The following is a 14,005-nucleotide window of genomic DNA, read 5'->3' as shown; positions in this document are numbered from 1 at the left end:
ATTGAGGCACACCTACTGCCTAGGGCCCAGCCACAACCTGGCCTTGCTCCCTTGCCTTGATCATGGCAAAGGGGCTCCTGAGTAGGCACAAACTTTCTGTTTTTGCTGCAAGAGGCCTCCTAGTAATGAGCTCTGTCACCCCAAAGTTCTGACTATGTACAGCCCAGGATCTGGGAAAAAATGGGAGCAACATGCTTACGTGCTGCCAGTAGAAGGTAAGGGAAGGAGACACACACCCTTGCCACCCCCACCCCCCACTTCAGCTCCCTAGGCAGATGTTCTAGGCTGGGAAGGGCTCATGGGTGTGTGGAGGGTGACCAGAGCTCAGGGCTCTCTCCTCCACAACAGCTATCATCTCCCACCCCTGTATTTCTCCCTCTTCCAGTGCATACCTATCACATGAAATTTTTGGGTGTCCTGAAATTAGAGCCTGAGAAGTCCTTGACCAGGAGAGGGCGCCATGTGGCCTCTACTCATGTTCTGTGCTAGAGCTGTGCATGCACAAGCGTCAGGCTCAGGAAAAGACCCAGGCTGACAGAGATGACTCATCCCCTACCACCAACTCTGGAGTGCCAGGTCGATTACGGCTTCTCTTGTGAGGAGATATGGCCTGTCCACTGGTCAGAGTGACCCTAGCTCTTCCTACCCACATTTTGAGTGGGCTAGTGTTCTAGAACCCTTCCATGAAGGACCCAAAATTTAAGAGCCAATCAAGATTCCTACAGCCACTTCTTGGTCCCAGTTACAGTGTTGGGCCAGTAGGCCACCACTTCTCTCTCCCCTTTGAGACCCATGACACTCCCTAGTGTCACTCTAGGACCCATAACCTGGTTGGGATGTATGTGGGAGAGGATTTCTTCCCTTGTTAAAATCTGGGACCACTGAGGCTCAAGGAAGACTGGCTTGGATCTCTGAGGGAAGGGGCTACTAAGGGGCTCAGTGGTGACACTGCAGGTCTAGCCTTCCACCAAACACAAGTAGCAATATCACCTGTCTTCTAGATGTTTGCTAAGTGGGGACAGGCACCTCCACTTCCTGAAGTATGGGGAGGGTTTGAGGTGGATGAGCAGCTTTCTCCTTTGTCCTCAGGTCCACTCGCATGCCATCTTATGCTTCAGACATAGCCCAGTCCTGCTGTATCTTCCCATACTGCTGCCCACATCCTCACCAGGCCACAAGAGGGAGGAAACACAGCCAGCAATGACCATGTTTCAGCAGCTTGGCTTCTTAACCTCCAACAACTAGTCCTGCCATGCTTTCCTCAGCTTTCTCTAGGGACCTCATTGCCTTTCCAACATATTTGCCAGCATCCTTTTGGCTGGCCCTGATTCACATTTTTTTCACTAATCCATACGGAACACCTACTTATTCATGTGTGCGCACAGTATTAGTTGGGTCTGTATGGGGTGATGGCATGGGCTAGGCCCATCAGACAAGGTACTCAACCTCCAGACTGAGGCCCTATCATGGGAGCCAGGTTTTCAGAAAACAATAGCATTTGCATGGTGCTGGTGGCTCATGCTGGTAATCCTAGCTACTCAGGAAGCTGCTATCTGAGGATTGCAGTTCGAAGCCAGATGAGGGACAAACGTCTATGAGACTCTTCAATTAACGACCAGAAAACCAGAAATGGCGCTGTGGCTCAAGGGGTAGAGCATCAGCTCAGGGACAGTGCTCAGGATCTGAGTGCAAACCCTAGGAACAACACACAGGCACACACACACAGGCGCACACACACACACACACACACACACACACACACACACACACACACACACACACACACACACACACACTATTCCCATTCAGTCAAAGACTGTCAGCTTTTCCCAGCCAGACATGTGATCAGATTGGCTCTGCTAAACTGGCTCCCAGCACTGTCATTATATGGGGTGCAATTTGACCTCCAGTCAGCAGGGGGCTCCATGGTCACATTATTAGCCATCCTCTCCCTATTAGTTTCTTCACCATCTGGGGACAGCTGCTCAAATTCATTGCTTCCCTCTACACCCTGGCCAAACCCTGCCCTTTAGAAGTCAGCACTCTAAAGAGAGGTCCTGATCATCTGGGTGTGGGGTGAAAGAAGGGACCACTCCCCAAATCAGGCAGAGGCAAACAGCACTTCTTCATTCCTCCTGGACTTTCCCATCTGAGGAAGGCAGTTTGTGAGAGGAAATTTTCAGGTCATCTAGGCTGAGGGACCTGCTGTTTCCTAGGAAAGAGAAAAGGTAGATTCAGTGAACGGCCAAAAGTGGCTATGGGTGGGGAGATGAACCAGAACTGGGGTAGGGCACTAGGATGGTGTTTGAGGCTCAAGGATTAACAGGAATTCAGACTGGCTCCTAAAGGGATGGGCCATGCCAATACTTCACAGGTGTTGGAACCTTGTCTGGGAGTACTGTGGAACTATTGAAGGGGTTTCAGCCACACAGGATTCTTGTCCAGTTCAGGGGCAGCAGGTGATTGAGCTGAATGAAAAACTGGGACTCAGGAGAGAATCTGGCCATTCAAACTGGGCTACCTTGCCTGGTATGAAAGAGCACATCAACCTTGTAGTTGTCACAAGAGGATGCTGTCTCCCCGCAGAGCTCAGCCAAACCCTGCGGGTTCCATATTAATGGGAAACCCAGCCTTTAGAGTCATGGTGGAAACAGAGACGTGAAGACATCTTTAGGAGTTGGGAAGCTAGGCCTCTCGGGTAGATCTGGGGTGAGGAAGGAAGCTGAAGCTGCTGAGGAGCCTATTTGTTACTGGGGGGACTGGAAACCATTTGTGGCTCAACTGGGATGGCTTTGGGGGAAAGGTGGTAAGTGTTATTTTAATAATAATTCTAATAATTTCTTCTCCCTCCTCCTCCTCCTCCTCCTCCTCCTCCTCCTCCTCCTCCTCCTCCTCCTCCTCCTCTTCTTCTTCTTCTTCTTCTTATTATTATTATTATTATTATTATTATTATTATTCTGCCAGTCCTAGGTCCTGGGCTCTGTCCCTGAGCTTTTCTGGGATCAAGTTAGCGCTCTACCACTTGAGTCACAGAACCACTTCTGGCTTTTTCTGTGTTTATGGTACTGAGGAATCAAACCCATAGTTTCATGCATGCTAGGCAAGCACTCTGCCACTAAGCCACATTCCCAGCCCCCCTTCCGGCTTTTTTGGGGGGGAGGGGATTAGTTTATGGAGATAGAGTCTTACTTATTTTCTTGCCCAGGCTGGCTTTGAACCACTATCCTCAAATTTCAGCCCCCTGAATAGCTAGGATTACAAGCATGAGCCACCGGAGCTCAGCCCACTGATCACTTTTATTAGTCATTTCTCATTATGATGTCTTTTTTCTTTTCTTTTTTTTTTTTGTCGGTTGTGCGGCTTGAACTCTGGGCCTAGGCACTGTCCCTGAGTTCTTCAGTCCAAGGCTAACCCCTGGAGCCACCCCGCAAGTTCTGGCTTTTCTAGTGCTTAATTAGAAATGAGTCTCATGTTCTTCAATGCCTGAATTGGCTTTGAACCATGATCCTCAGATCTCAGCCTCCTGAGTAGCTAGGATTACAGGAGTGAGCCTCCGCACCCGGCACGAACTGACGTCATTTTCTCTCACACAAAAGATTTTCCTTTTATTTTTTGGACAGTGCTGTTGATTCCTTTTTTTTCTTTGACAGTTTTGTTGATTGAATCCAAGTCCTGCACACCCAAGTGTGTAGGCCCTTCATTGTCACTTAAAGCTATCTCCCTCATCTTTCCTTGTGCATTTCTTCTGAGGAGGAGGAATAAATTCTTTCACTGCTTGTTTTCTGGGGGATATATATATATATATTATATATTTTTTTCTGTCAGTCCTGGGGCTCAAACTCACAGTGTGGGCCCTGCCCTGAGTCTCTTTGAACTCAAGGCTATCACTCTACCATTTGAGCAACAGCACTACTTCCAGTTTTCTGTGGTTAATTGGAGATAATAGTCATGCCCGGCTTTGAACCGCGATCCTCAGATCTCAGCCTTCTGAGTAGCTAAGATTATAGGTGCACAGCTGGGACTGACATTTTTGGGGGGGGACTGACATTTTTTAATCTTCAATTTTTTGTTTAATTTTTTTAGATATGTTCTCACTAACTTTGTCTATGATCCTCCACCTCCTGGTTGCTGGGATTATAGATGTTTCCCACTATATCATCTAACCTTCAGTAGTTGAAGAGTAACTTTGCTAACATACAGAATTTTTGGCCTTTATATCTTTGTTTTGTGGGCTAGGGATTAAACCTAGGACCTTGTCCTTGCTAGGTAAGCACTCTACCGCTTGACAAAAGCCCTCAGTCCGTTTTGTTTGTCTTGTGTTTTTGAGATAGGAGCTCCATAATTTTGTCCAGGCTGGCAACAATTTCACAGTTCTGCCTCTGCCTGAATAGATGAGATTAGCTGTGTGAACCACCATACTTGGTGTGCCATTATTATGTTTGATAAGAAGTCAGATATTAATTGAATTGGGGTTCTTTTCTACATGGGTATTTTTTTTCCTCTTGCTGCTTTCAAAATTGTCTATCTTTGCATCTAAGCAATTTGGCCGTGACATGTCTCTGAGTGTGTATCTTTGAGTATGCTATGTTTGAGATAAAGTTCAGTTGTATCCTTTCCTATGAAGGCCCATATGTTAGAAGGTGCTTTGGGGAGGAAATAGAGCCTTTAAGGAGTGAGGCCATATGGGAAGTTCTTAGATCATTGATGGTGAGATCTTAGAAGTTATTTCATTATGAGACCTTGAGTTGTGTAGAAGAGGCACTGTAAAAGAAAGAATCCTGGTGCTTTTCTCCTGTCCTGCTTTGAAATGTAATCATTTATTTCCACCTGGATACATTCTTCTGATCACTATCTGTATACTTTGGTCTCTAACACTATAAGTGAAACTAACCTCTTATCTCATAAGTAGTCTATGTGAGGTGGTGTGTCATTATAGTTACCAAAAGTTGATTGATACAGTCTTGCTCTTATTTGGGGTTTACCAAACTTTTGTATCTGATTAGGTTTTCAGAAAATTGTGGAAATGTTTAGTCATTATTAATTCTTCAAATTTTTCTTCTGCTTGTTTCTCTTTCTTCTTTAGAGCCTCCATTCCCCTGGTTTTGGTATACATCTTTTTTGTTGTTGTTGAACTGGTACTGGCATAAATTCAGGAATGAGGCCCAATCCTTCATTTTTTTCCTTTTTTTTTGCCCAGGCTAGGGCTTTACCACTTGAGCACAGCACTATTTCTAAATATTTGCTGGTTAATTGAAAATAAAGGACTCATGGATTTTCCTGTCTGGGCTGGCTTTAAACTTTAATCCTCTGATCTTAGCTTCCTGAGTACCTAGGATAACAGGTGTGAGCCACCTGTGCACAGCCCTGGGTTTCCTAAGTTTAATGCTACTGTCACTAGGGTTCTGAGATTTGGCCCATTTTCCTCATTCTATTCTCTTTTCTTCATAGGATCTTTTATATTGATCTATTTTGAAATTCACAAATATTTTCTTCTTATATCTTCAAGTTGTTCTTGGACAAATTTTCATTTCTTCTATTGTAGTCTTCAAGCCCAAGATTTCCATTTTGTTAATTTTTGTGCCATTACTGAGAGTACTTGTGGATTTATTATTGTCATTCTTTCCTTTAATTCTTTTTTTTTTTTGCCAGTCCTGGGCTTGAGCTCAGGGCCTGAGCACTGTCCTTGGACTTTGTCAAGGCTAGAGCTCTACCACTTGAGCCTCAGCACCACTTCCGGCTTTTTTCTATGTATGTGGTACCGAGGAATCGAACCCGGGTCTTCATGCATGCTAGGCAAGTACTTTAACCACTAGGCCAAACTCCCAGCCCTTTCCTTTAATTCTTTAAATATGATTTCTTTGCTACTTTGAACATACTTATAATAGGTTCTTTGAAGTCTTCATTTACCAATTGTAAGACAGAGCAGTTTCTATTGATTGTTTTTCATTGTATATTACACTTACTGTTTACTTGCCTACCTTGTATTTTTTGTTGTTGTTAAAAACTAGACATTTTAGATATTTTCCAATAACTCCACAATCTGGTATTTTCTTCCTTGCTAGAATTTATTCTTATTTGGTGGATGTGTTTTATACTTTACTTTTTAAAAACTTGTGTAACTTTTCTTGCTAACTGTGAAATCCCTCACCTTCCAGTGTGCAATTACCAGTATTTTGGCTAAATATTTATTTGCCAGTCCTAGAGCTTGAACTCAGAGTCTGGGCACTCTCCTTGAGCTTTCTCAAGGCTAACACTCTACCACTTGAGCCACAACACCACTTCCAGCCTTTCCTGTGTGTGTGGTACCAAAGAATCAAACATGCTAGGCAAGCACTGTACCACACCCCTGTTCCTAAATTGTTTTTTTTCCCCAGTACAAAATGTGTATTCTGAAACTGGGCATTTATTCCTAGTTACTGAAGAGGCTGAGATCTGAGGATCACAGTCTTAAGAGAGCCTAGGCAGAAAAGTCCATGAGGTTCTTATCTCCAGTTACCCAACATAAAGCCAGAAATGGAACTCTGACTCAAGAGGTTGAGCACTAACTTTGAGTGAAAAAAGTAAAGTACTGTAGCTAGGCCTTGAGTTCAAACCTATCAACAAAATAAATAAAAATAAAAGTGTATGTTTTGTATTAAAGTGTTAGGACTAGTTTCCTACCCATATAGTGCTGGTTGTAGGGATTGAACTCAAGGCCTGAGCTCTGTCCTGAGCTTTGTGGGGGCGGGGGGGTGGTCGTCATGGGGCTTGAATTCTTGGCCTGGGCACTGCTCCTGAGCTCTTCAGCTCAGGGGTACAGCCCTATCCCTGGGCCTGGGCATTGTCCCTGAGCTCTCCAGCTCAAGGCTACCACCCTACCCCTTGAGCCACAGCATCATTTCCGGTTTTCTAGTGGTTAATTGGAGATAAGAGTCTCATGGACTTTAGTGCCCAGGCTGGATTTGAACCACGATCCTCACATCTCAGCCCCCTGATTAGCTAAGATACAGGCATGAGCCACCACGCCTGGCCTTGTCCCTGAGCTTTTATAGCTCAAGGCTTACATTCTACCACTTGAGCCAGTTTCACTTCCAGCTTTTGGGTGGTTCATTGGAGATGAGTCCCAAAGACTTTCCTGCTGGCTTTGAACACATGATCCTCAGATTTTAGCCTTATGAGTAGTTACAATTACAGAAATGAGTCACTTCTTCCCAGCTTTTCCTAGCCATAGATCTGCCTACCTTAAAGACTGGAGAGGTTGTGCTCCAGTGTCCTGAGCTGGGAAGGAGTGTGTGCACTGGTGAGACTGTGTGTGTGGGTAGAGGGCTGTTCCACGTGTTCCACTAGTTCTTTGGGGTCCTGAGCACTGTGCACATCAAGCCTGGGACCCTCCAGTCTCTGATCACTCAGGAATAAGTTTGCACACCATGTTAATAACATCAATTTAGTTGAGCTGACTGGTGTCTTGCTGTTCTTGTCTAACATCCAAATTGAGTGAATAGCTGGTTCAAACCCAGACAGAGAAGCTGCTGGCCTTCATGAGCTCTGTACCAAGCATGCTGGGCCGGCGGGGGCCGGTGTCAGAGACGCAGCCACAGCCAGTGTTACAGATAACTGCTGCTCTTACCCACAATTCAGCCCATCAGTGTATTATATACCTTTGATTGAGTTCCAGACCAGATTAAAAAAAACATTGTCAATTTTGTCTACATTTATAGCTGCTTTGTGGAGGGTGTGACTTATTCATTGATATTCTTACTTGGTCCCAGGTAGAAGTCTGCCTTTTCAACCTTGTTTTGTCACATCCTTTACATAGATTTCTTATAAACAGCTCATAGCTGGAGTGTGTGTGTGTGTGTGTGTGTGTGTGTGTGTGTGTGTGTGTACACAGTTGTTTTTTTTTTCCTCAAGGCTAGTGCTCCACCACATGAGCCACAACTCCATTCTGGCTTTTTGGTGATTAATTGGAGACAAGAGTCTCAGTAACTTTTCTGCCCAGGCTGGCTTTGAAATTCAATAGTCAGATCTCAGCCTCCTGAGTAGCTGCTGGCATGAGCCACCAGCACCTAGCTATACCTGGATTTTTTTTTTTAAATTCTGTCTTTGGGCCAGGAGTTTGGCCTAATAGTAGAGTGCTTTCTTAGCATGCATGAAGACCGGGGTTCACTTCCTTAGTTCCACAAATATAGAAAAAGATGGAAGTGGTGATGTGGCTCAAGTGGCAGAGCTCTAGGCCTCGAGAGAGCCCAGGGACCGTGCTCAGTCCCTGAGTTCAAGCCCTAGGACTGGCAAAAATAAAACAAAAAGTCCTGTGTTTAACAACAGTTAATCATTTTATGTTGCATAGCAATATTTACATGCATTTCTGACACCTTATTTTATTTATTCATTTTTAGTTGTTGTGATATTTTTGTTTCTGTTTCTTTATATATCATTTCACTTTTGGATCTAGAGATTTTTTTTCTTCATTATTGATAGTCTCTTATATTATACTTTGGAAGTAGTGTGCTCTGTTTATATTCTCTTAGTAGCTGTGCTAGAGAATTTAGTGTACAAACCTAAACAAAGCTTAAAATTACTTACTACCAGTAGGGCCATGAGAGATTATGCCCCACACGATAAAGGACTAGAAAATTTGGCAGAATCCGTGCATCCGTCTGTGCAGCTGGTGGACAGCAGGCCAGGAAGGAATGTGGTTTCTGAGAGAGAAGAAGCACCGCAGGTGTCGCCCACCACGCAGGCCTTCTGACTGAGGTAGGAGAAAGAACACATGGGACCCATAAACGCTCGCCCAGAGCACTTTTGGCTTTCTGGTTCCTTGTGGCCGGAGCCGGGAAGTTATCACACCATGCTCAAGTTAAAAGCCGAACTAACGGACAAGCACTCCACTTTGATCCATGAGGGGATCGAGGAGCCAGGGTAACTGGAACAACACAGGTGCACACAGATCTCAGGGGAGCAGAGCACAAAGCCAGGAGTGGGAAGCACCACGGTATGGTGTGTTTGTGTGTGTGGGGGGATGGTTGGCTCAGAGCCCACAACTGGGAAAGCACAACCTCAGGAGCTCCCATCCTTCCATGAGTTCTACGTAGGGCTCCCTAGCAAGTTCACATAAAGAAAAAGAAATACTCTCGTACTTCTGGCAGCACGGGAAACATGGAGTTGTGTTCTTAACAAGTCCTGTCCTCAAGAAAGCGTATCCTGCTGGGCTTTGATTGGCGCCTGACTGGCTTGGGGGGAGGGGAGTCCCCAGCTCCTGCTTGCTCTAGTCCTCCAGTCTCACAGGGTGGGGATGACAGAATCTGAGAAACACCAGGAAAGGTCACAGGGCAGACACAAGCTCACCAATAGCCGGAGAGCACGTCTCCGCCCTGGTCACCTCATCACCACTTCACTGAAGGCCTATTGACAGCTGTTCCTTTTTACCAGGCACAGCACTGTTGAGTTTCAACAAACCAACATTTAAGGCATACTAAAGGCCCCAAACCACCACTGGACCAGAACCAGAGTCAGATACTGCAGGAATGTTGGCATTATCATACTGGGAACTGAAAATCACTGTGATTAAGATGCTGGAGTATGGGGGAGAAAAAGCAGACACTAGGCAGGAAGTTCTTAACAAGGGAGGATGGGACAGAAAGTTAAGTTTTAGCTGCACAGCCATATACCCTGTTGACCTTTGGGCATTGGATTTCTAGGAGAGAGAATTTGACAGGGGCTGCAAGATAGTTCATATCTTTCCAATAGTTTCTTTCACAGTTATGGAAAATTCCCAGCCATTTGCTTTTACAGGCTTGCTAAATCCCAATTATCTTTTATTACTTAATTAATACAATTCTATGTGGTCCTCTTTCAAGATTACCTGGTCAGTTTATAGTCTCTTGTTCTTTTGTAATACTTTCAATATTTCCTTTTATTTCTTTAAGCATATTAATCATACTTATTTTATGTCCAGTGTGATAATTTCCAAATTTGTATCTTAGCATAATTGATACTTTATTTAGTTGCTATATTTCTTGAAATTTTCTGTTTTTCACTATATATATTCCAATTATCTGGACAAATTCCTTGAGGCCTGGATTTAAACAACACCCGTCACAGCAGATTTGGACTGATTTCTGTCAGCCACTTTCGAGCCACACCACCTGTGCTCCACTTTCATTGAGAACTTTTGCGGTTCTGGGAGTTGAACTTGGGGTTTTGCCCATGCTAGGCAAGCATTTACCACAGAGCTGCATCTCGATTCTTCATTTAGAACTTCAAAACAATGTTATTTATTCTCATAGTACGAGGTTTGAACCCTAACCAGGCATCCCTTTTTGGTTTAGCTGCTTTTAAAATAGAGTCTTACTAAAAAAAAAATGTATGCCAGTACTGGGGCTTGAACTCGGCCTGAGCACTGTCCTTGGGCTTTTTCCTCAAAGCTAGCAGTCTGCCACTTGAGCCACAGCACCGCTTCTGACTTTTTTCTCTGTATGTGGTAGCAAGGAATGGAACCCGGGCCTTCGTGCATGATAGGCAAGGTCTCTACCACTAGGCCAAACTCCTGGCCTTAACTTTGTTTTTTGAAGGTTAGTGCTCTACCACTTGAGCCACAGATTAACTTCTGGCTTTTTTGGTGACTAATAGGAGATAAGTATGTCATGGACTTTCTTGCCCCAGTTTGCTTCAAACCGAGATCCTCATATGTCAGCCATGTGTGTAGCTAGGATTACAGGAATGAGCTACTTGGTTTGCAGAAGGGTCTCACTTTTAAGATCTAGCTGGCCTGTTCTGTGAGCCTCCTATTTACAGTTCCTATATAGTTGGAAGGATGGACATAGGCTATCACGCCCAGATTGAACCAATTTACTTTATTAAATGTTTTAAACTTTGCTATTTATAGTAGGGTGTCACAAAGTAACATCTGTGTTAGAGAATCCAGTACAGCTTTAAGACAAATCTTCAATTTCCCACTAACTGCATAACTGTCTGCAGTTTTTTCTTTCTTTCTTTTTCTTTTTTTTTTGCCAGTCCTGGGGCTTGAGCTCAAGGCCTAGGCACTGTCATTGGGTACTTTTTTTCTCCAGTTTACCACCCTGCCACTTGAGCCATAGCGCTCCTTATGGCTTTTTCTGTGTATGTGGTACTGAGGAATTGAACCCAGGGCCTCATGCATTCTAGGTGAGCACTCTACCACTAGACTATGCTCCTGACCCTTCCATAATTTTTTAAAAAAAAATTTGGCCAGTCCTGGGCCTTGAACTCAGGGCCTGGGCACTGTCCTTGGTCTTTCTCAAGGGTAGAGCTCTATCACTTGAGCCACAGCACCACTTCCAGCTTTTCCTATGTATGTGATACTGAGGACTTGAACCTGGGCCTTCATGCACACTTGGCAAGCACTCTACCACTAGGCGAAAGTCCCGGTCTAATTGCCTGCATTTTTTTTTTCAGGTTCTAGACATCCACTAGTCTATGCCTAGACCAGGCTAACATTCAGCATGTAGCAATATATTCTTGGGAGGTGACATTTTTCTTTCATTCTACTTCCACTTAAACCCAAGGTCAAGATAAGCATACATCTTTGCGTCTTCAAGGGGGTATGTTTTCAAGGTCACCTATTTTATTTGCTTTCTGTGGCTGTTTTCACAAATTACGACAAGTCCCATCACTTAAAACAACACAATTTCATTCTCTTAAGAGTGTTAGAGATCAGAAATCCAAAATAGACTTCAGTGTAGTAAAATCAAAGAGTGGGAGGGGCTGCATTCCTGGTGATACCCCTGGCTCCCTGTGTTCTTTGGGACTAAATGGCTGGCATAGTTTCTTATGTGAGTGATTTTCTTTCTTTCTTTCTTTTTTTCATCAGCTTATCCATTTGGTCACTGTTTTAGATCTCATCCAATTTTCAGTGTTTTTGAATGGGGAGGGCTGCTTGGAGAGTTGGTTCATGTTGCTCATAAATCAGTTGGATGTTGAATGTCGCAAAGGCCCATGTATTTGATGGCTGGGTCCCCAGGGTGGGGGCTATCAGAAGGCTGCTGAAACTTTGGGAGGTGGAGCCTCATGGGGGTGTGTTTACTTAGGCTATAGTCATGAGAGGAGTTGGGAGACCCTAGCCCCTTCTCTTCCTCTCTTTGCTTTTTTGGTCATGAAATGGTCAGTTTGCTCTGCCTTATCACAGGGCTTCCTCATCCTAGGCCCAAATCTATGTGGCCAAGCTATCACGGACTGGAACTTCAGAAACTATAATGAGCCCAAATCAAACCCATCTTCCTACAAGCTGATCTCAAGCGGTGTTGGAGCCATGGAAAGCTGACCGATGATGTGGCAGTCTCTGCCGCTTCTTCAGCTGCACTCCAACCCCTCCAGTTTCCCTTCTACTGCAGCTGCACGCTGCATGCCTTGTATGCCCTCCCACAATGGTATGATGGAGGCACTGGTGAGGGTCTATGGTGGGGTACACGTCACTTCAGATGAACCAATAACCTCCCACGATCTCCATCCTCCCTCTTTGCGTTTTGCAGCTCCTTGTCCACTAAGTCAGGGGGAAGGAAAGGAGGGATGCATTTCCCATGTGGCTCCCTCCATGCTAAGTGCTCCCTTACAGTGATGCTTGGAACATTCAGGAATACTTCCAGGTGGGCTTGGGTCTGATTCGCCTCATGCCTCAGGAGCACTTGTCAAACTGTAGGGCTGATGCTGTTGTGTGCAGCACTGGACAGATTCCAGCACAACTTACTAAGTCACAGATGTCCTTCCTCCACTCTCTAGAAAGTCAGCTGTGAGCAAGTAGGCCTCACGTGTGTGCCTCGGTGCTGTGTCCTGGCGCCTGCTAGGTGTGGCCGAGTAGGTAGGGGCTTGAATGGTGGGGAATGAATGGGTGACTGATAGGTTGGTCTAAGGGGCCTTAGAAGACAGATGCAGTGCTGCTGCAGTTCCTGGTCGGCCTACAGCACTCCTCCTTTCTGTCCACTTGCAAAGGCAGACAGGGTCTCCCTCTCCAAGGAGCTCCGGAAGTAGCAAACCACTCTGTTCAGTATCTTAAATAAACCATTTATTCACGAGGAACAATCGAGTAAAGCAATCATGACGTGGATTACAAAACAAAGAAGCACAGCGCCTCCTCCAGGTTCAAGGGTGGTGTAGTCCTGCCTCAGGGTGGGTGTGTAAGTGAGGAAACGTGCATGTGTGAACAAACGTGAACGCTCACACATGCACTCGGCCCACAGGGGTGTGGACTGGAATGAATGACCGTGTGTGTCTGCAGCTTGGCCCCTTCCCTGCCCCCCAAACCAACAGCGGCTGTGAGACCCACAGCAGCAAAATTGAGGCCTTCATCATTCCTGCCCTTCCCCCAGCCCTCGCTCCAAGACCCCATCTCCTCCGGTGGCAGTCTGACCACCCTCAGTCACAAAGAGCCCCAGTGATCCTGTCAAGACATCTGGGGGAGGAGGAAAGAAACAGTCAGGGCGCCAGATGTGCAGCCAGGAACCCACCCATTGGCTCCCAGGCCCAGGCCTTCCCCTGTGGCACTGCCCAGCAAGCAGCCACCCAGAGAGATTGAACAGCCATTGCAAGTCTGGGCCCACAGCCCTGGGAAGGCCCCCGTTCTGAGAGGTCCAAGCCCTTATTTGAAAAGCAGAAAGATAATGATGCTGGTGGAGGTGGCCATTTAGGGTCGGGGAAGGGACTGAGAGCAGGTCCGTGTGGAGAGGGCAGAGCAGGGAGGCCCAGGGCCCAGTGCACAGGCAGCCACCTAGAATGATCGTTTCAAAGGGGGATCCCCCCACCCGCACCCCCCAAAGGATAAAGTAACAGTCGCAGAAGAGGCAAGTTCTGAAACATGGTCCGGTCAGAGCAGCGCAGGTCAGGCCCGAGGCTCTGAGCTGGCCCATAGGCACGTTTAATAGGATTCCCACAGCTGTCTCGAGTGGGCAGGGCAGGTCTCTGCTGCTGTTCCTGCCTTGCTCTCCCCCCCCCTCCCCGTGAGGTATTGAGCTTTCCCTCCCCCTCCCCCCTACTTATGGCTGAGTCCCCTCCCCTC

The sequence above is a fragment of the Megascapheus bottae genome, chromosome X (assembly GCF_031878675.1).
Source record: "Megascapheus bottae isolate mThoBot1 chromosome X, mThoBot2.hap1, whole genome shotgun sequence".
In the NCBI taxonomy this organism is placed as follows: domain Eukaryota; kingdom Metazoa; phylum Chordata; class Mammalia; order Rodentia; family Geomyidae; genus Megascapheus; species Megascapheus bottae.
This window is presented reverse-complemented; position numbering follows the sequence as displayed.